This window comes from Anser brachyrhynchus (assembly GCF_964034855.1).
Source record: "Anser brachyrhynchus genome assembly, chromosome: 6".
NCBI classification, from domain to species: Eukaryota; Metazoa; Chordata; class Aves; order Anseriformes; family Anatidae; genus Anser; species Anser brachyrhynchus.
In genome coordinates, this window is record NC_137700.1 from 35,226,013 (window position 1) to 35,247,286 (window position 21,274).

The window sequence follows — 21,274 nt, forward strand, 5'->3', positions numbered from 1 at the left end:
AAGAGCAGTGATGCCAACTCCATTTATTTTTATACAGAACATAGTGATATTGAAACTCAGCAATGTCCAATGCCAAATTTCCCTTCAGGGTCCCCCTTGTCTGTCAGCTTCAATGTGGCATCAAGCTCCCCTCTGGGTCTGCTCTTGCATGGCCCTGAACACCTCAGCTTGATCTGTGGAACCTTCCAACATGACAAAAACTAACCTAACAGTTCGAAGACAGGGGAAAAGGGTGCCTTGTACGTAACAATAGTTAGAAGGTTGTTGGAATTACCTGACGTTTCTTTCCTGTTTCTCAGCACTGTCTGTATGGACTGGTTGGGGAAAGCAGAGCTCAGCACGTGCTGCAGTAGGCACAACACCATTGGGACTATGGTGTCTTGCTGACTGGACAGGCTTAGTGCTGAAGAGCTGCATGGTATGGATGCAAATTAAGCACATTCGAGGCTGGAAAACAAGGTAGTGAGCTTTAGGATACATCCCTGGAGATACAGCTAGTGTCAGGTATGACAGAGTCCGGGTGTTAGTTCTGTATCTGAAGTAATGAAAGCTATTAAATGCCATAAAGAACAAATCACCAGAAAGGGAAACCATGATTTCTAAAGTGCAACTAGTATCAGGACACAAAACAATTTCTCAGCAAGTCATGGTAGGTGCCTTACTTTCAGTAACTACTAAAACAATATTCATCAAAATTTCTGAAAATGTCAGGTAAGAAACATTTCTAGATCTTTTCCATGAAACTTTTGGGATCCTAAAGGTGACAGAGAGAATGACTACAGCTCTTACACCTCATTTTTGTTTTTTTTTTTTGGTCCCCATTAACAAACTCAGTGGGTGTACATGTGTCTGTACACACTGCAGCATAAGCACATTATAGAAATAGGCATCTAGGCACTGCTCAGCTACATCCCACAGTTTTTTCTAGCCAGTTTCCTCTCTCCAACAGTCCAGACATGTCAAGGATGGCACAAATATACCTGCAGTGAACGGATCTGGGACAAAATGCCCAACACAAGGGGCTTACTCTGATCTGAGAAGCTACAGATTGGCTTAATCCCTAATATTCCCTTCTGCTAGATTATTTTTCTGAAAGGTCCCCAAAGTGTTCATATCTTTTTCAAGCTGCTATTGAGAAATGCTTATCTATTCTCCCCTCTCCCCAATTCGGTTTTGAAAGATCTTGATGCCTGGTGAACACAGTGATGCTGCCTCAATCCCTCCCTGGTTTGAGGCAGTAAAGTGATGGTGGATCTCAGCAAGTCAGCCTTCTCAGAAATGGGAACCAGGAGAACCACAAACATTTTGAAGCAGCCATGTTAGCTGCTCTTTTGCCTTCTTGGGTTTTCTCTACTCCTGTTATCTCAGAACAGAGCAGACTGTTTTGAAAAGAGGAATATCCCTCTGTGAATGTCATTCTACTACATGGAAACCACCAGCATACGAAACACATACTGCTATAGGTTTTAGGGAGGAAATTTTCTAAATGGTTATATTAAATTAAGGTTTATCATCTCACTGTTCTTTCTGAAACCTCATTATTATGAAGATAATGCATAGCTAGAGTATGATTACCTTACAGCCACACTTTTCAAATACACACAGATTCCTCTTACCAAGGACTTTATTTGCTCCTCTAGGTGTAATCTCAATGTATTTATAAAATATAAATGTATTTATAAAAATTGAGAACAACAAGGCTGTTTAGAAATTGAAATTATAGCAGATAGCATCCACACAACCTACAGAAAAATGGTCATTTCAGAAGTGCATTTAGTCGTTGCATACAACAGAGGGCACTCTCTTGACAGAATTGTCTGATTTAGACCGGAGTATAAAGGAGAACTAGATCTGTGACTGAAGCAATTCTGAGCAGCACAAGTGTCTACAGAAGAGCAGAGCTGTTGAATGTTTTGATCATCACCCAACATTTTGATCAGAGATGATGACCCTTCAGGTGCTTCTCCCCCATTTGGTGTTTTGCCTCCCTTTTTTCTCCCCACTAATACCCCAAATTTTAAAACACCCTACCCAGTGGCTTTACCTTTTCAAATTCTTGGACTTGGTGAATGATATTAACTCACTGGCTTCTTCTCGAAAGCTTATTTCTTTTGCCTGGCCTTTGCAACAGTCACTGTTCTCCCCATCACAGCTATATTGTACAGAAAGTCTTGAGCTGAGTTTCCTTGCCAGGTTGATTAATTTTCTTCTTGATTATGCAATAAACGTTTCTCTGGAACAAACCTTGCATGATTGCAGCAGCTGCAAAGTGTGCCTCCAGATTCCCAGGCTGCCTCCCTGCCCACCGTGGGATGGAGCCTCTGGGCATACATACCTCCTGCATGCGTTACAGCACCACACTGAATGTGGTTCATGCAGCCAGCTAGCTGTGGTTGCAGGACGGGCAAAGCCCTATCACCAATCCAAATCTGGATCACTATGTCCCTACAAGGATGGTTTCTTGCTAACAAATAAATTAATATAATAATACAGCTCCCAGAAGTGACTGCTAAAAGATCCATCTGCCCCAGAAGACAGCAACCCGTGAACAGGCTTCACCTCTGGAAGTGAGCCACTTACTGTTCCTTAAGGTAGCTCAAATTGTTCATCCTAAAGAGCTCGCATAAAAAATATGGACTATCATTCCCCTCATTTTTCCTAAGCAGCATATAGATTTACACTACTTATTTAGCTAAACAATATTTATGTTGCCAGTATTTGAAAATGCAGTGGTTGCAAAAGATTTTGGTGGAAACTAAAGCTTGGTAAGCTTAATTTCAGATGCGCTATAACACTGGATCTTTTTCATCTGGTGGGGCATGAAGACATTTGCCTTGATCTCGGCATCTGAAAATGCAACTTTAGGCTAATAACCAAGATGTAGGGAAAGAAAGGTTAGTTACAATGAACACAGATAATCTGTTTAGAACCCAACATTTCTTTATCCAAAGATTACAATTTGTTTTTGTCCTAAATCTTCCTCCTATTTGAATGACCTCTAATAGAACATAGGTTCTTACACGCTTCCTTTCTCACAGCGTGGGACTGTAATGCCGAAGCACAAGGCCACCAAGGTCGTGGCAGGAAGGAGAGCAATGAACACACACAGGTGTCAAGACAACAACAACACAGGTTGCAGCATGATAGCACTAGTACAGTGACACACATTTGCACAATACTTTGGTCATTAAATATAGGTCACTCTTCTCACTTGTGAATGGTAAACACCATTAACTTAGATGGCCTTGGACAGGCACTGCAGATGCAAATAACCATTAAGAAGGTCTAACAGAAATTGCCAATGTAAGAATTGGTCATATTTAACAAAATGATCAGTAGTGCAAACCAGCAAGCATGCTACCTCTGCAAGCTGGTACTGTCCAGCCTTGATACTCTATACTTGGTGTCTTCAAAAAACAGTGCCATGGCATTATGATTGCTTCAACTCCTGCCACCTCAGGTCCTGCAGGGAGAAAGAAGGAAAAAGCTCCAAGACTGTCAAATCAAAATGGGTTATATTCAGGCATTATGCCTTATATACTGTGCTGGGATCCCACAATTTCAAATCCAAATTTGCAAATGAATCTTCAGTAGCTGGTATCAGAGGGCATGCAAATGATTCTTGTGCAGATCAGAGATGCCAGACTAGGTCTGACCTGATATGCCGACAGAGCACATCCCCTGCTAGCTTGGCCCTGAAAGGAGTGAAGCCCAACCAGGACTGCAAGCCTTTCTGGTAGGGGATTTCAACAGCAGCACACTGAGGTAAACATTGCCTACACTGCCTGAGCCAGCAATACATTGCACAATATTAATACAGGTAACGTTTCAGATCCAGACAGCATGTGTAGCTGTGTACGAACTCCCTGCTTTAATCCTAATTCAGACACCATCATCATCTCTTTATTCTGTAAACCTATGACATTTTGTTTAAATGCTCCAGGCAGGGACAAGAAAAAACCCTACTTATCTCATAATAGTACCATAAGAACCATGAATCAGTACATACAAAACACAGCCTAGTTCATTGTGTGTATGAGAAGTCAATCTCCTCACCCTATTCTGAAGACCAAATCTGTCCAAGTTATCTCCATCCAAAGGGCAGCTGTCATTCACAGGTGCAGAGGAAAAAATGACTATTGATTGATTAGACCCTACAGCCATTTCACATAGCGTAACATCATGACCCCACAAAGGTCATGTCCAATGACTTCGGAGAAAGAAATAACAAATCTTGCAGACAGGCAGTTAGGTACTACAGGGAGAGACTGGGTTCCTGAGGTGCCAGAGCTGCATTGTACCCTAAAGCATGGAGATCAGCATGCTTTCCAATACACTTTCTTTTGTTATTGGAAGAAAAGATAATTTCCATCTATTCTTTTTACCCTGTTCTTCAAAAGCAATTACATTAGACATGCTCCAGTTCTGAGAGAAATGTTGTTAAGTGTTCCTATCCAAAGCCCACCTGCAATGCAAACAGCTCTTCTGTGGTGCAACCAGTCTGCAGTCTCCCCAGACTGGTTCCTACACTGTGCCTCCTCTCCTGCTAAATCTCCTGCTAAATTTTCTCCTATCGTGGTTTCACCCACATTAACACTCTCCTCCCACAGGCTGGCTCCCCATGGGGGTTTACAGACCGTGACACAAAACAGCACTGGCGGGGATCCCACCCTGCTGCAAGTCAGTCTGCTTTCCTGCTTACACTCACCTGCTCTACTATTTGGAAAATAACATCAATATTTTTCTTCCGGGAATAAACTCAGTGACATACATCAACACTCTTCAGACAGATATTCAGGATGTGTATCAGATTGATCTAATTTTTAAAAAGACAAATCACAGTAGGTAGCACAGACTTGTCAGTAACGTGGCCCTGAATTCTGTTTGGAGAAGATCTCGCAGGTTGAAATTGTGCTGTGCTTTTCCATAAGCACATTCAACAGCACCCAAATGATGCAGTACTGAGTGATGGGAATGGGGAATGTAGATCCTATTCCTTGGTGAGTGCTAAAGCTGAGGCCTAAAGTGAGGCCTTATCACTGTGAACCGTTTGCACAGCACTATAAATTTACACAGGGATAATAAGCCTTGATAAGGGCATTCTGAGTACTTCTCATTGTCTTAACGCCCAACACTTTCTATAGCACCTTTTCATGAAAACCTCAAAGTACTCTAAAAACAGTAACTAATCTCAAAGATTTATTTTTCCCTATACAAGCTGATAAAAACTGAGGCAGAAGAAATGAAGCGAGCAGGTCACGTGCAGCAGGGCGACAACTGAAATCCCTGCTCATCCCAGTCACGGCAAACGTCAGCTGAATAACAGAAATAGTCAAAGAAAAATACGTGGCCTGATCTGATGTCCGAGGTTGAAACATGAATTGAGAAAATTTACAAATTGTATTTTGTTTTTATTGGAAAGAGCAATTCCACACATACAGAAAATCAAGACAACAGATGGAAAAATTCCCATGTACCATTTACGAGGTATCTGGTGATCCCCAGTAACTAACCACAATGATCCATAGCAAACAAAAGGTAAAACTGAAAGGTTAACCAGCCGGAAGGAAGTTCACCCCGACAGGTTTTACCTCGCACTTGCAATAGGTGTGTCCCCATGCCTCAGTGGTAGCAATCGCTCGCCCTGTGGTGTGCCCAGACCTCCGCCCCCGGCTCACCCCCAGCCAGACTCGGGCTGTTTACCCGTGTGAATGCCGATAATGCAGCCTCAGCTTCTCTCTGGGCACAGGGCCTATCTCAAAAGAAACCTCAGCAATCAGGAATTTCAAAGACATCATAGCTATTTCTTCACTGCAGCTGATCCCATTGTGGATGGGTTGGCTGCAAGCCACCGTATAAGCATCACCAGTTTCCACCTTCAGCAACAAAGCAAAAATACAGCAACTGCTTTTACTAGATACACTACAGGTTGGGGTACAACTTCATCTGATTTTAGGGGCATTTCAGACTAGCAGACTAAACATGAAACCAGGAGTTAAGATGCGTTTTCTCCCTTAGTTTCAGTGCCGTCTTACTGAACGCTACTGGCCTTGTGGTCTGGAGTCCGCATTGCATCCCATAGAGAGAAATGTTGATTTTGTCAGGGTTTGGCTTTGACCCTTCCACAGGGCTTCTTCTGCCTATGCTTACCTTTGGGCTAAGTGAGGCTTGAAGGGGGAACTTTGTAAGGATTACTAAATGTGTACCAGCTTTTGAAAGTAAGTGCCATGCGATTCAGTAGGATTAGAAGAATATTCTGACTATGAACATACAAAAACCTCCTATTTAATCTTTGCTTTCATCATTATTGTGGAGATGCTGATTGTTTAAAACAAAAATTTGTTCTTCTGGTGGAAGAAATTAATTTTAACAAATTTATCAAATAAAACAGTTGAAACAGCTTTATAATTTGGTGAAACAAATTTTCAACAGTTAAGTTAAAGATATAAATAAAACTGGATCTTCACTCCCACAGGGACTATATTCAAAAAGGTAAATAAAAATGGGGAAAAAATGTTTTGAATGTACTTGTTTAATGGTCCTTCATTGGTATAAACTGAAATTTTTGGTATAATTGGTATAAACTGAAATTTACTACTTTAAAGAGTAGTAAGGTAAGCTGATGGAAGAAATAACCTTGAAACACCGGTTCACCTAATTCAAAGGCTCCCTCTGACAGTAACCACCAGCAGCTGCTAACAGAAAGCTTCAAAGCACCAGAGCGTGTACACGGTGAATCTCACGGTCCCCTGTAACAACGGTGGTAACCACAGCTGTCTTGCAAGATGCAAAGCGGTAAGCTTGCAGCCTGGCCAAATTCTATCATAGATTTTTACATAATAAAATACTGAGATGTCAAAAGCAACATTTAATAACCTGAGAGGATGAGATGCAGGGAGGAGGTCAGAGGAGTGTACTTTTTAGCAACTCGAAAGGTACTTTCATGCATTTTAACCTTTTATCTTATTTTGATTTTTTTTTTCAAGATTTGATTTTTTGTAGCAAGATTAATCTCTATTTTGCTTTAAGAAGAGATCAGAAGAACTTTTAGAATGAGAAGGGACAGTACTGATTAGAGATACAGAAAACTTAACAGGAGGCATCCTGTCACCCATTACAGCTGAAGTCTGTATAATAAAAATAATACTAATAAAATAATTAAAAAAAACAAAAAAAGGAAGAAGAAGTAGGGTCTCGTTTATTACCTGCCTAACCAACATGACATCTAGTTTCAACTACACATTACTCATCTCCATTTCCTGCTCTGAGCCACCTAACACTGTCACGGTGGGCTGTTTAGCAGATATTATTTCCCTGCTCTAGAACAGCTGCATTTGAGTGGTGAACAAACTCCTGCACGGTCCACAGGTCTACAAAACCCTTGATACCCGTTAGGTGAAAGGTCCGGCCTATTTGTGGCAATAACATTCACAAGTGAGCAAAAAAACACCCTTCAGGGCTTGTCCTTCTCAACCAGCAATAAGAAAATGAGTGTCTGTTCTGTATTTTCATCCCAACAGGCTCTTAAAGTGGTGATGATCCTTTCATTGCACTTCTCCACAGTCTGGGATGGCTCTAAGGGAATCATAGCAAATTAATCCTTTATTCTGCTTATAGTCCCTGAATACAGCAGCATGATTCATCACGATCCCAGGTCCCCATGTGGTTATTCTCGTATTACCCAAATTTGATTGAAAAGGTGCATAAAAAGGCAGGTATCCTTCCCATAAAGGGCTGCAGCCCCTCACTTGGGAACGTTTACAGGCTGAGGACTGCATGCAACAGGGAACTGGTAACAATTAGAGCTAGAACTTGTGCAAATAAAAATAGCAAATAAGGAGAAATTATCTTTTAAATAAAGAAACAAATGAGGAAATATCATGTGAGGGCTTTAGAGAAAATGGGGGGAAAAGGGAGACCATGGTTGCTGAACCACTTAAAAAGTTGCCAAGTAATTTTGCTGAGCTACTTGAAATTTGGGGGCAGTGGGAGGGACTTGGAGGGATGCATGTGGTTAGGGCTTTGCTTGTAGTTTTTTGGTTGGTTGGTTGGTTTGTCTTTGTAACAGTTTATAATCAGTAATAGGGTCTCCGTCTCGCATTAGAAATCCAACAAGGGCTTATTAGTAAGCTTAGTAAGTTCTATCCTCTTGTATAATATTAAAAGGTCAAAATCCATACAAGTCTTCAAAGATGAAACTTCTCATCCTTAGTAAATAGACGGATACATTATTCTCTATCTACACTCGTTTCAGGTTTCTGTACTTTTGTGCAAGTAAGTACAGCCCCTTCAGGATGCCGATAAGACACTTCCAAAAGGACTGTGTGTAAGTTCAAAATAAAGCAATATTACAGCCTGGCAACACTGACAGCAGAAATCCTTGCTAGGTCACTTCTCCATCCTGCAATCTTCCTCTAGTGGGGAAATTCTTGTTTCCTGTCAGCCTACACATCATCACGGCTCTGCTATGGCTACACAGCAGTACCCCCTCTGCCTTCAGACATCTGCAAATGAGTTGGTGCCGAGTGGTGCCTAAGAACACGGAGCCAGCCCTGACTTTGATGTGTAAAGAGAATAAAGAAAACAAGTAGGAAACACAAATGCTAGGAAAGGTATAGCAATGACAACAGACCGCTGCAGAACTTTGTCTAAAAATAAGCTAAAGGACCTTAAATATAAAGCTACGTTAAATTAAAAAAATAATAATAAAATCAAGGACAGAAAGAGTGTAGACTCATGGGGAGAGCCTCTACAAAGAATGAATTTTCCACCTCAATGGCCTGAACTAAACACACAGACACACACACAAAAAAAAAAAAAAAAAAAAAGGAAGGAAGAAAATTGGTTCTGGTAACCACAGGCAAATAACCAGGTTAAACGTTCCCTCTGTTGACAACAGGATGACAATTCTCTTTGTGTAGTCCTGCTCTCTGCTCTTGCAGCTCTCTATTTGTGGTCAGATACCAGAAGCGGCACTGTAACTCAGACACCGCGCATACACTCACGCACAGGTTTCCAACTCGAGAGTGAAATAAGTCCTTTGCACTCTTTTGTAATTTCCACCTGAAGGCTGGGCATAAATCCCCACGAGGCTGCCCAGCTGCTGGCATTTCTTAACATTTTGCAGTGTATAAAAGCAACGGGATTAAGATTTTTCTTACACCTCTCATTTCTAGGTACAGGGAACTGGAGAACGGCGCTATTGCAGCAAAACCCACCTAGTGCAGGAGAACACAGCCAGCTGGCTTCGCCGCCGTGTAGTCTTTGGCAGCCCTTCAGCACATTTGCACCATCCCAGTAGCAGAGAGCAACCGTGGAGCTGGTTGGATCGGCTTGTCGGGGATGGCGCGAGGCGTGGGGCAACCCTGGGCTCTGCAGAACTTGCCCTGGCTCTTCCCGACAGTGTTTCAGCGGCAGGTCTGCAAAGCCCTGCAAATCAGCCTGAACAATTTCCCGCTGGCGATCGTGGAGCTGGACCAGAGGACACCTTTAACGAGACTGGCCTAATCTCTGGACTGATTTTGAACTTGCTAAAGGTTTAAAACTTGCTCAGAAACCTACACACCCTAATTTTCAGGGCTCCTAGTTTCTCAAGCAGGGTTCAATTTTGGTGACTAACTCTGCAAGACAGACACTAATTTTAACCTAAGGCTTATTCCTTAAGTTCCCACTTCACTTCCTCCCCACCCCATTTTTTTTTTTGTAATGTGACTGTGCATGCCACAAACTTCCGTTAGTTAACATTTATAAAAAGTCACTGTCATCTGCAAAAAGAGCAAGGCTTTCCTCACTCCCCAAAGTACCTGGCAGTTCAGCTCTTCTCACTCTTAAACATATGCACTTGTGCCTGAAGTTTGGCAATATTCATTACAAAATTCAGTGACCCGTCTGTAGGAGGAAAGCCTCCTCACCAGCCAACAGAAGCAATTTCTTGTGTTGGACTGCAGGTGCAGGCAACTATTTGAGAATCCATTTCTAACACCTTATAATTTTCTATAAAATTTCTATTAAAAAATCTATATAAAATCTATAAAAATTCTATAAATTGTGTTTTATTTTATAAACAAAGTGGGAAAAAATCAAATTGCTCTTTCATCTGAAGCTCAAGACAAGCTGTTCAAAAATTAAATGTTTTCTTCCCCACAGAAATTTCAGAAAGTGGGAAACAAGCTACAGATAAAAGAAAATATTTTGGAGATATTTTGGAAACCTGTTAAAATATAGTTCTTTTGTTGTTGTTTTTTGTTGTTGTTGGTTTTAATTATTTATTTTTATTTGAGTGAAAAATACTGATGATGAAAATTTTCTGTCAACCTATAAAATATAATCTCCTGAGACATGCTTCTCTCCCCCAGTTCAATGCCCGAGGAGCCAGCAGTCCCTAGGTAGATGAAGCATTTATCACACTACAGCAGAGGATGAGAGGAACACAGTCAGCCTCACATTCTCTCTGCCTTTGCTGCATGCTCAGCTGGATGTTCCCCTGTTAGTTTCACCCTTTTTCCTTGTAGAAATTGATCATGATCTGCAGAGCAAGTGGATTTCAAACTACATATTTGACCCTCTTCAGGTTGCTCAGGCACCGTAAGAGCGAGCTGCTAATTACAGCCAGCCAAAGGACTGATATTTCACAGCAAGGGTCTGGAGAAACACATGATGGTAACAGCTCTGCTCATGTTGAAACCAACCGGTCCAAGCTTGCCTGGGAACGAACTGCTGCTGAATCAGAGTTCAGGTCCCAGTCACACCAAAGATCTTCCATGAGCTACAGATGGATGAAGTAACTAAATGGCTTTTCAAGGGCACATTGTGCTTGTCCATGTTCGAAAGAAGCAGAAGCATGTTCCAAGGGAGGCAAGCACCAAGAGAAGACTGCCTAGGATGTGCAGCTTCTGTTCTCATGCCATATAGTGCTTTGGTGAAAGCCTAACAAGAAGTACTCTCTTTTGCAGATAGTAACATCTCCTTATTCCACTAACAATCTGTTACATCTGCCCCTTTACTTTATGACAGGGTGCACTGTTAAGTTCAAAGGGCAATAAGGAGGTCACTGTAGACCACAGTGAAGGATGATCTCACATCAAGTGTGAGGAAGTCTGTGTAGCCCAGTGCAGCACAATCATCAGACAGCACAAAGGAGCCAAGAGAAAAAGCCTGCAGCTCAGTGGCCTTAGGACTTTCTTTTTGCTTTCTCCAAGATTTTAGGAGCAGAGCACACCATAATCCTTGCATCCTTTCCCAGTTTGCTGCTCTGAAAGTGTAGGCAGTCCCAGTCCACAGGCAGAAGAGCGGGACACTGTTTGGTCACCATCTGTGTCACCCCTGAGTCACACAGCTCAGTACGGGGCTGTCTCCATCATGTTCCGAACCCAGCACTGCAGCCAGGTTGCCTGATCCAAGGCATGGAGGCGGAATGCCCTGCTTGTTTGCCCCAAGATGGAACAAATGCTCTTCTCCTCTTCCTCATCTTGATCCCCTCCAGACAAGTAATGATCTTAGCAGCGATCATGGCTTGTTCCCCAGGGCAGCTGGGCTAATGAACCTGGTCAAAGCACGGCATCCATGTTCCCGTTCCTGGATCTGGGCTAGATTAAGACACTCATCACCAAATACTATAGACTACCAAGAGTCTTCCAGCAAGGTTTGTAATTCAATACAAAAGGACAGGAGAGACAGATCCCTGGAGAACTTCCTCTACCTCTTAGTGGAGGCAAGAATAACAGGCATTCGAAAATAATTTTCCTAGGATGCCAGGTAGGGACAGATTGTGTGAAGGCTGATGAACTGTCTGAACCACACAGGACTGGCACCAAGCCAGTCTAGCTGTAAATCGGTGATGCTGCAGCTGGTCAGATTATAAAATGATTGTGCCTTACTCAGCTTCCTCTGCCTGCCTACCCTCAAGCAGTACCTCTCCCTAACCCAGCTCTCTCATAATGACCTGGAGTTAAAAGGTAAACCAAAAGGTTATTCTGAGAAGAGTCTAAGGTAACCACATCATTTTGGCAGAACTGCACAGATCTGATTTCGAGGTACTGATCTCAACCTCAGTTAGTGACAGCCAAAACAATACATCGGGCTACCAGCTCAAAATACAGCTCGCTGGTACGCGCTCTCAGGTCCTGCAGCCGCCCCTAGGGTACAACCCATGAGAGAAGCACGCTGGTTTAATACAATTGTACTCAACCAGGAAACTGTCATTGTATGCTTACCATACAAACAGATTTTACTGCCTTTTCGTACTGGCAATCAGCGCTCTTTGATCTCTGATGTCCTTCCCGTCGTTTAACATTTCCTTTACAGACACAGTCCCATCATTTCATATTTCCATCACAGGCACAGCCCCAAGGTTTAACACTTACTGTGTCATGGAGGTATGCAGAGTAAGAACTCACTTTAAACAACAAATCCAAATCAAAAGAGCAACAAAAACGCAGCAGTCCAGAGATATCTGATATTTGGCAAATCTTTTCAGTTAAAAGTACATTTAATTTTCGCTAAATTAATTCTTTTTTTTCTTTTTTTTTTTTTTCCCAAATGCAACTGTGATTCCAGACCACAATAAGTAACTGACAATCCATACCTAAAACTAACCAGTATAATTCTTCACATACTAAGAAACAAAAGTATGCCTAGAAATGCCCTATGTCGTTCTCACATTGGGCTTGGGATTTCTTAGTCCCCAGGGACTGAAAAGTACATGCAGAAACCTCAGGTGCACTTTGGCTGGAGACGTCCTTATTCACATATGCAAATCTGGGGAAATGACAAACTGGGAAAAGGAAGAGGTTTACTTAGAAACTTATCATGTTAGCCAAGTGCTGTAAGCAGGGGGCACAGTGTCAAACCTCTTTCTCTGAAGAAAGTGAACTGTGAACGGGCTGTCCCTGCAGGTCTTTCCTAGACTTCTTCTGTAAAATATAAATAGTTAGCAAATTCCCCTGGAGAACTGAGGGTGACCAGGTACACACGGCTTTTGCCTTTGAGCACACTGTTGTTTTCAGTGCATCTTCCAAGAAGATGTCCTGAAAAACAGAAATGATGTCCCTCCTTTGGCATGCAATTAGCAACTCCGACATCTAACCCAATCTCCTGAAAAAGGCTAGAAACTAAGGTTAGCTGGCTAGTGGGTTGTGAGATTTTAATGTATCAGTTTATTGGTTGATTTTCTCCTATCGACCACCAAGTACTTAATTAAAAAGTTAAGTTACTTGCTGCATTATTACCGACCTTAGACTGTTGGACAACAAAGAAAGCAAGTTTCCCATTGATCAGATCTCACCGTTTAACTTCTTGCATAACAGACTTGACATCTGAAGAGCTGCAGATTGAAACAATGATTGCAAATGAGGGGGGAGGTGAAGAAGCACATACTGTAATTTCCCATCTAATTTGTCATAGAACAAACAGAGCTAATACTACATGAATTGAATTAAACCATTTGTCACCACAGAGCAAACATTTATGTACAGAATTTAATCACATACACATCCCTGGAAAGGCCACTAGGCTACACAATTATATTAGTAGGTAAACATGTATGGCTTGCTGAATACCAGTTGGCTGACAATTGGTTATGTTGATGGAAAATTAAGTACTTTGGCAGCAGCTGGAAACTGCCACCAATAATTTATTCATTATTCACTCCTGAAGGTACACCACCTGGAGGTAATGCAAGAAAAGTAGAGCATTTCATGCAAGAGATTGCCAGTTGCAGGCTTCTCTTTGCTGTACAGAAAAATAATTTCTGCCAAAATATCAAACCTAAACAAGTGATAGGAAAAAAAAACTGCAAAAAAACATTTTCTTGAGCGATGGTGAATAGCAACCTAAACCAGCACAGAAACATCTGCAAACAAGACAAAGACAACAAGAAATAGCTTCATTCATCTTCTTGTCCTTTCTCCTTTTGCAGAGGAAAAAAAAAAATATTTCACTTGAAATTATAAAGGATCTATTAAAACACCTTTTTTTTCTTTCAAATTTTGGCAATGTTATGTTAAAAGTTAAGAACTCCATCAATATCTTGGAATTTAACAGCTTCCAGTTTTGCAAGACAGCATTTTCTTATTTTAAAAATACAGAAGAGAGTATTTCTCCCTCTTTCAGAACCGTGGGACTTCTCAAGGAAACAGAAATTCAATTCCCATTTTTTTTTTTTTCAAAATTTTGAGGAATATAAAAAGATTTTTCAATGGGTAAAAATAACAAGACCAAGAACAAAGTAACTCCTCACACACATGCAACTGCTCAGGGAAAATATCTCAGTTTTCATGTCCAGAATTAGTAGGAATATTTATTAAAGGCCAGCACCTGATAGTACTGAAGTAACTGCTACCTTTAGAGCCTTCCCAGAGAGGACACATCCTTCACGGGTCCAGGTTTTACTCCTGTAACTCCAGTGTCTGGAGGAGCCAGGAGGGTGGAGAGATCACCTCGTTACCATGGGCATTAACTAGTGCTGACGAGGAGGAATGGTCTGAGCCCTACACAGAGAGCTCAGCCATGGTCAGCAGCCAAACAACGTGTCCTGGAAAAGCCCAGGAGAAGCAGTGCAGCCTCCTTTCCTGCTCTGCTCTGGAAATGAGCAGGCTGGCAGGGATGCACACCTCACCCAGAACTCTTCACAGGCTCAGCCCCAGCACTGACAGCCTGGGGTTTGCTAACCACAACCCCCTTCACTGCAGCAATTCATACAGTGCACTTTCTGCCTTCTCTTGACTTGGCTCTAAACAGCCTGATGGGTGGACGAGCACACTGTCAGTCTTCTGCCTTCTTTTCTTTTTTTTTTTTTTTTTGCTTTTACACGTGTTTTCTGACCTGCGTTCCTCTGGGGTTCAGGAAGGACAGAAAGTCACTGCTCTGATTTGCATTGTTCTTCTGAAGCGCCGAATGTGCAGACACAATGTCATGTGTGGGAGTGACCTAGGTCAGAGATTATTTTATTCCAGCTTTCATATGCAAACACAGCTTTCCTCCCCTCCCCCAGGAAAAAGCAAAATGCTAATCTACAGCAAGTCGGACAAAGTCCTCTTCCTGCAGATTGTTAGGATGCAGCAAGGGGAAAGCAGCACATGCTACCAGCATGGTCTTGGGGCCAAGTACAATGCCAGCAAGAAGGCTGACAAAAGATGACTTTCGTGCGTATAATTTACCTAGCTACATTCAGTGCCCTGTGCTAAGACATCTATTGCTCCAACGTAGAATGATATGTCTTTCTAAGGTAGCACAGCAGAAGACAATATATATGTATTTTAAAGAGGACATAGCAATGAGTTTGGAGACTAAGAAGCAGATTTTCATTGATTAAAAAACTGTGCACTTGCGTGACACAAACAACAGCTTCCTACAGAGCTCAAATGCAGGCTGTTATAGAGCAGTCCTGATCACAGACATCCTCACTAGAGCTAGTCCAGTCCATCAAATAACCATTTAAATTCAGAGTTTTGTGCTCTGTGGATGAATTGCCCTATTAAGCAACTGGATATTCTGGATGGAGATCATAGAGGAAGCATAATAAAAAGCACTTTATAGACTCATAGATAGAGGAATCACAGAATCATCTAGGTGGGAATTGCATCGGTGTTTGGTACACAGCAATCCTTTCTGAGCACTCTGACCTGCACGATGCTAGCAAAGCATGTAAAGTAATGAAGAACGTACAGCAAATTGCAAGGAGGTGGCTGCAGTATTAATCACGATGGCAGTTTTCAGCATTCACTAACAGCACAATACTTCAGCTGCATCCTAGCCTGGAGAGGAACATTTCCTGTTTATGAAGCCTCACACGTTTTCTGCAAGAGCTCGTGGTGTGGTGTAGCCCAGCTCAGCACCACGCAGTGGTTTGCTCACTCACCCACGGTGGGATGGGGGAGAGAATCGGAAAAAAGGTAAAACCTTGTGGGTTGAGATAAAGACAGCTTAATGAGGCAGAAAAGGAAGGAAAAATAATAATCATGATAAAAGAATATACAAAACAAGTGATGCACAATGTAATTGCTCACCACCCACCAACTAATGCCCAGCCAGTCCCCGAGCAGCGGCCACCCCCCGGCCACATGCCCGTTTTGTTGTTCAGCATGACCCTGTAAGGTGTGGGACATCCCTTTGGCCAGCCTGGGCCAGCTGTCCTGGCTGTGTCCCCTCCCAGCTCCTGGTGCACCCCCAGCCTCCTCGCTGGCAGGGCAGTGTGAGAAGCTGAAAAGCCCTTTACTTAGAGCTACTACTGCTAAATAAAAACTAAATATGCACTAAGAAAACAAACACCAATTTCAACACTATCCCATTTCTACATCTCATAGCATGACAGACAAGTGCTGTGCATTATCCTCGTTGTTTTACCTTCTCAGGTAAGAAAGGCTAAGAGTAACACTCTGATAAAGCCAAGCTGGCTTGTCCTTACTGTGCTTCCTTAATGCCTTCCTGCTGACACTTTGTAAGAACACGACCAAGGGATTCATTGAAGGGATGAATTCAAGTTGGGAATGTGCAATCTCAGCTCCCCTTACAACCACGGAGCTGCAGGTCCTTTCACAAGGCAAACCAGATGTTAGGCAGTTAACCTCTCTGTGCAGACGTCTACTTCTTCCTGTTGATGACAAAGGAAACCTATGGTGACTAAGCCTTCAGTTTAAGTAGCACGGTTAAGCACCTACAGCTAATTGCACGTGCATTGAGGCCTATGGAGCATCTGTAATTCAGCATCTTCCACCTGGAAAGACTATTCGCTTTCTCTTTGAAATGCTCACGTAACTGGGAGCAGAAATTATCCCACTTCACTTAATAAAACAATACCAAATAGATACATGACACTCAATAGAATAATTGTTCAGTCATTTTCCTACCTACCTTGCTTAACAATGCTGTATATTTAGCAACCTGAAATCCAGGTGACAAAGAAAAATTGTATTTGAACTCGAACTTCTAGCAACAGATGATAGGTACTTGATGCTCTCCTGCCAGAGGAATGCATCTTTTGTGTTATACCTGACATTAGCAACAAAGGTGACAGTAGCTGAGCTGGTTTTCCACGCACATCTACAAATCATTGGGTTATTCCTATGCAATAGCTTCAGGTGAGCTTCCAAGTAATGCAGCACAGGTCCAGCCAAACTACTCAAGACTTTTATGTAGTACTTTTTCTAACCATTGTACGGGAGACACAGTTTTGACATAAGTTGCAGAGAAAGATATTGTCCAGCTTTGCTATCTGTTCACATCTAAACATAGGAATATCAGAGTCAGGAGGCCAAAAAAGTACCCTAGAGATGGTGACAGGAAGACAGCTTTTTATTCTGTCTTGGAAAATAGAAAGCAAAAGTTATTCTGTTGTGCAGCTCTTAATTGTTCTATAATCCTCACTAATCCCAGTTGCCACTGGATTCTGCTTTTCATTTTACAGATTAGTTTGGCTTTATTGGTTCCCAACAGTTTTCAGTTGTTTTTGTACTTTATAGCACTACGAGCAAGTTCCCACAGAAATCTTAGACTATTACCAATGCAGTTGTATTACAGCTGAAAAATTACCAGATCTGTCCTCTGCTCAGGAAAGGAAATTTGACAGCAAGCCATATACACAGATCAACCAATACAGCTTGCTTTTAAATCCCATGACTCAGTCATCCAGAGGCATGCTTGTACCTTCAGCAAGGAAGGTGAGCCAATACCTTCAGTTGTTGGGCAAGTGGAATTGCTCACACCACCTCTCTGACAGGTCTGAGCTTTACCGTTGTTATCCTTGGGCAGGGTACAGCAAGGAAATCACTCCGGATCAGAACAGAATAACAAAGTCTGGGGGCTTCTGAAACATAAAGGCACAGACCTTCTCTTTGCTGGTTCACACAGGCTAAGCGTAAACACCCTGCAGCTTTATTCAGTGGGTTATGCTCCTTTTTCACCTACTGAGCAGGGTTATTTCCTACTGAATGTGTCTTTTTTGTAACATGGCCATCAGCACTTTTTCCTACCTTTTTGATAGTAGAAAATGCAACCGTTCTCCCATTTTGAAATCAAGAAAAAATGTATGCCTTCCTTCCCATGATGGTTTCAGGAGGATTTTCAAACAGTACTTGTTAAGCTCTAGAAAATGCTAGTCGTGGGTTTTGCCCCACATTATTAACCCACATATATTGTTTAACTTCCTTTTATCAAAATATTGCTGTCACTTATGTTATTGGAATAATATCAGTATCAAAGACCATATTTCAATGTCTTTGGCCTTACATCCATGCAGGAAGGGACCACATTGAAACCAAAGAGCTTGCAGGGTAGTTAGAGGATGCAACAGGTGACAGTGACTAAAAACAGAGGACAAACAGAAGTAACAATACAGAATGATGTGGTACCTAGGTACCTCCTATATAATCAGTAGTAGATTTTCTCTTCCCCCCATGATGTGTGTCTGTATCAAAATTTACATCCAGTAACACAAAGTGGTTGAATGAGTTTTGGCCCTAAGTAGTCCCTGATGGAAATAATAATAATAGTGATAGTTTGGCTTGGGAAAAGGTCAGTAAGAAATGAAAACAGTAGTTAAGCAAACAAAAATGTTGCAAGTTGCAAGTTAACCATTCTTCTATAGAAGCACTTCCAGCAACCCCGTGTTGGCGTTAGGAGAATGGCATATTGCTCCCTGCAGCCTGACTGGGAGCACAAGCAGGAACAGCTGCCACATCAGTGGCTCTTGGGCATCATTTATATGGACTTATTACATGCTCATTAAAACACTGCAACAAGACTCCCTCAGAGCAGAGCCACAGCCCACTGGCACTAACAATCACAAGAGCCCTTCTGATGAAAAAGCTATTTACTTTTGGCACTCAATTCTAAGTTGTAAACTCTAGGTACTAAACCTTCATGAGAAAAGTTTCGGTGTCTGAAAAGGATACAGAAACTCTTTACTGCAAAAGTGGCTTCATTCAGAAAATCCTTTCCCAAGTCACTGCAAATATTTAACAGAAAACCACCACCAACAACAAAAAAGAACGAAATTCTTCACCACTTTGCTCTAGATCTTTGAAGCCATACCAGAGGTGATCTTGTAATCACATAAAACATTCGACTAACAGACTAGAGAGCCTGCTGGCAGGCAGTGTCCTATTAACACAGTGTTTTCTGGTTTGTAATCTTGTGAGTAGGCTGGGTAAATCACTAAGGTGAATGCACTGCATAAAAACAAGTTATTATTACGTGAGGGTGTAGCTGTCAGTATAAAAGATGGATGAGTAAGCAACCGAGTAGCAAAGAGCGAGAAGCTAGCAGCAGTGCTAAGGAGGCTACTGAAACAGGAACCAACACTATACTGAAAGAGGTGAGTGACTGACAATAAAAAAAACTACTAAATAATAATAAAAAAAATGTTGCTTGCTTTGTGCACTTGGGCAAAGATGCCTAGCTGATGTTAACAGCTCCCTGCTACCACCAAATTAAGACATGATATTGTTTATCTCTTTTGTTCTCTACCGCATGGTTTGGTCTTTTGTACTAAGCTCCTTAAAAGATGCTAAGAGTTTTACAGTTTTACATATGCTGAATATATTTTCTAGACTATCTACTTCCACATACCATACTTGACTAACAGCTACCATTATGTGACCCCTTGCTTTGTGCATTTGCACTTCGGGGCTGGAGATGAGGAAAAGAAATGGGATGGAGAGGGGAAAAGAAGAAATGCTAACAATGCTAACTCTTGTGAGAACTATTTTATACCTGGACATTTGTGTTGGGGAGAGCAGAAGTGAACAGATAAATGACAACTAGGACATATGAAAAAATTCAACTATGTGGACTGGATAATTTGGTATATAAAGGGCTAAGGGAGATAACGAAATAATTTACACTGCTGTGTATTTTTGAAGAGCATGTTGATTTACTGCAAGACTGGAAGAAAGCAAATAGCACTGGACCCAAATGAAAAAGGAAGATCCCAGCAACAGCATGGATACCGGTTTTTTGTTTTTCCCTAAATAACGACATAGTAAAGTAGTACTAACAAAATAAACCATGCCAGTGACTACACAGAACTAAGTGAAGCTATCGACTGTACTACCTGGATACACCTCACCTCTCCAGACAAACATCAGAGGGGGTTTTGTTGTTGGTTTTTTTTTTTGTAAAAATCAAACACATATTGCAAAATTAAGAGATAAAGAGAATGCAAATGAGATGAAATCTAGCTGAGTGTTGCAGAAGTGTTTCATAATGTGCCTTCTTGCAAAAATTTTTGAAAAAAATCATTTAAAAGCACCAGTCTGCATCAGTTTTGAGTGAAACAGAAGAGACGGAAACTAAAGAAAGATTCACCGTTTCCAGCACATGTCAGGATCTCCAGAGCCCTGGCTTCTCCCTCCAGCTTTGTTGAGAGGCTGACGTCAATGACCTTTTATAATTCTGCTCTACCTTTACATGTGGGACCACCTCTCCTTATGTTTGGGCAACAAGGTGGCATCTGGAAGTATTCCTCCCATCTGAAATAATTAGTGATGTTACTTACACCAAAGGTATTACAATATGTGGGCGTTTAAAATGAAGTATGGCATGTGACTGCGTATCAAGAGGAAGTCAAACAATCATCTGTGCTCCACGCCACGGACTGAAAGATGAGTAAGCTTGGGATCTCTGCATCCAAAGGAGGACACAGCAGAAGGTGTTACTACAGTACAAACCTTTTTTATGGGGTATATGCAGCATATGGAAATGCTTACTGTGGCCAGGAGGTTTTTATTCTTTACAAATTGGCCAAAGCGATCTGCCAAATAATCATCAGTATTAATTAATGATCCATTTGTCAGTGATGATGATGCTTTGACATTTATAGAATTTATAGCATTTATGGCATGCTCCTGCAACCAGAGGACAGACCACATCCTGTGATACAGACATTGGCTCTGCTTGGATGCCGTACCTGCCTCCAGAAAGGTTTCAAGTTGGATGTTACCAGCTGTAAGCAGTGATGTTACATGAATATTTTCAAGAATTCATCTTCCCATTGAATACTTCTACCAGCAAGCACCTTCTCTGGATTGCTACAGACTGAACTGAAATGCTGTGACTGCAGTCACAGAAAATTTATTTAAAGCTACACACAGTCAGAGAAGCAAAGCTCAAGGAACAGCCTTGGGACAAACCATGGCATGGCTGGTGTAGGTGGGAAAGGTTAAGGAAAGAGCAGGCTGCATGCCAAAGGGCAGGCAACACTCGGGAGATCTGAGAGGCCTTGAAGACAGAGAGGTCCCACAGTGAAGGGATGAATCTTGGCAGCACACGCTGCTGGGGA

General features: G+C 41.9%; 1 long non-coding RNA gene across 2 annotated transcripts in view; it reads right to left on the reverse strand.

Annotated features, from left to right (window-relative positions):
- Window positions 1-21,274, reverse strand: part of LOC308197496 — a 59,518-nt gene that overhangs the window by 29,111 nt on the left and 9,133 nt on the right. For both annotated transcript variants that reach the window (XR_013952987.1, XR_013952988.1), the window contains exon 3: window positions 275-447. This is a non-coding gene — a long non-coding RNA (uncharacterized lncRNA). The remainder of the gene's footprint in view (window positions 1-274; window positions 448-21,274) is intronic.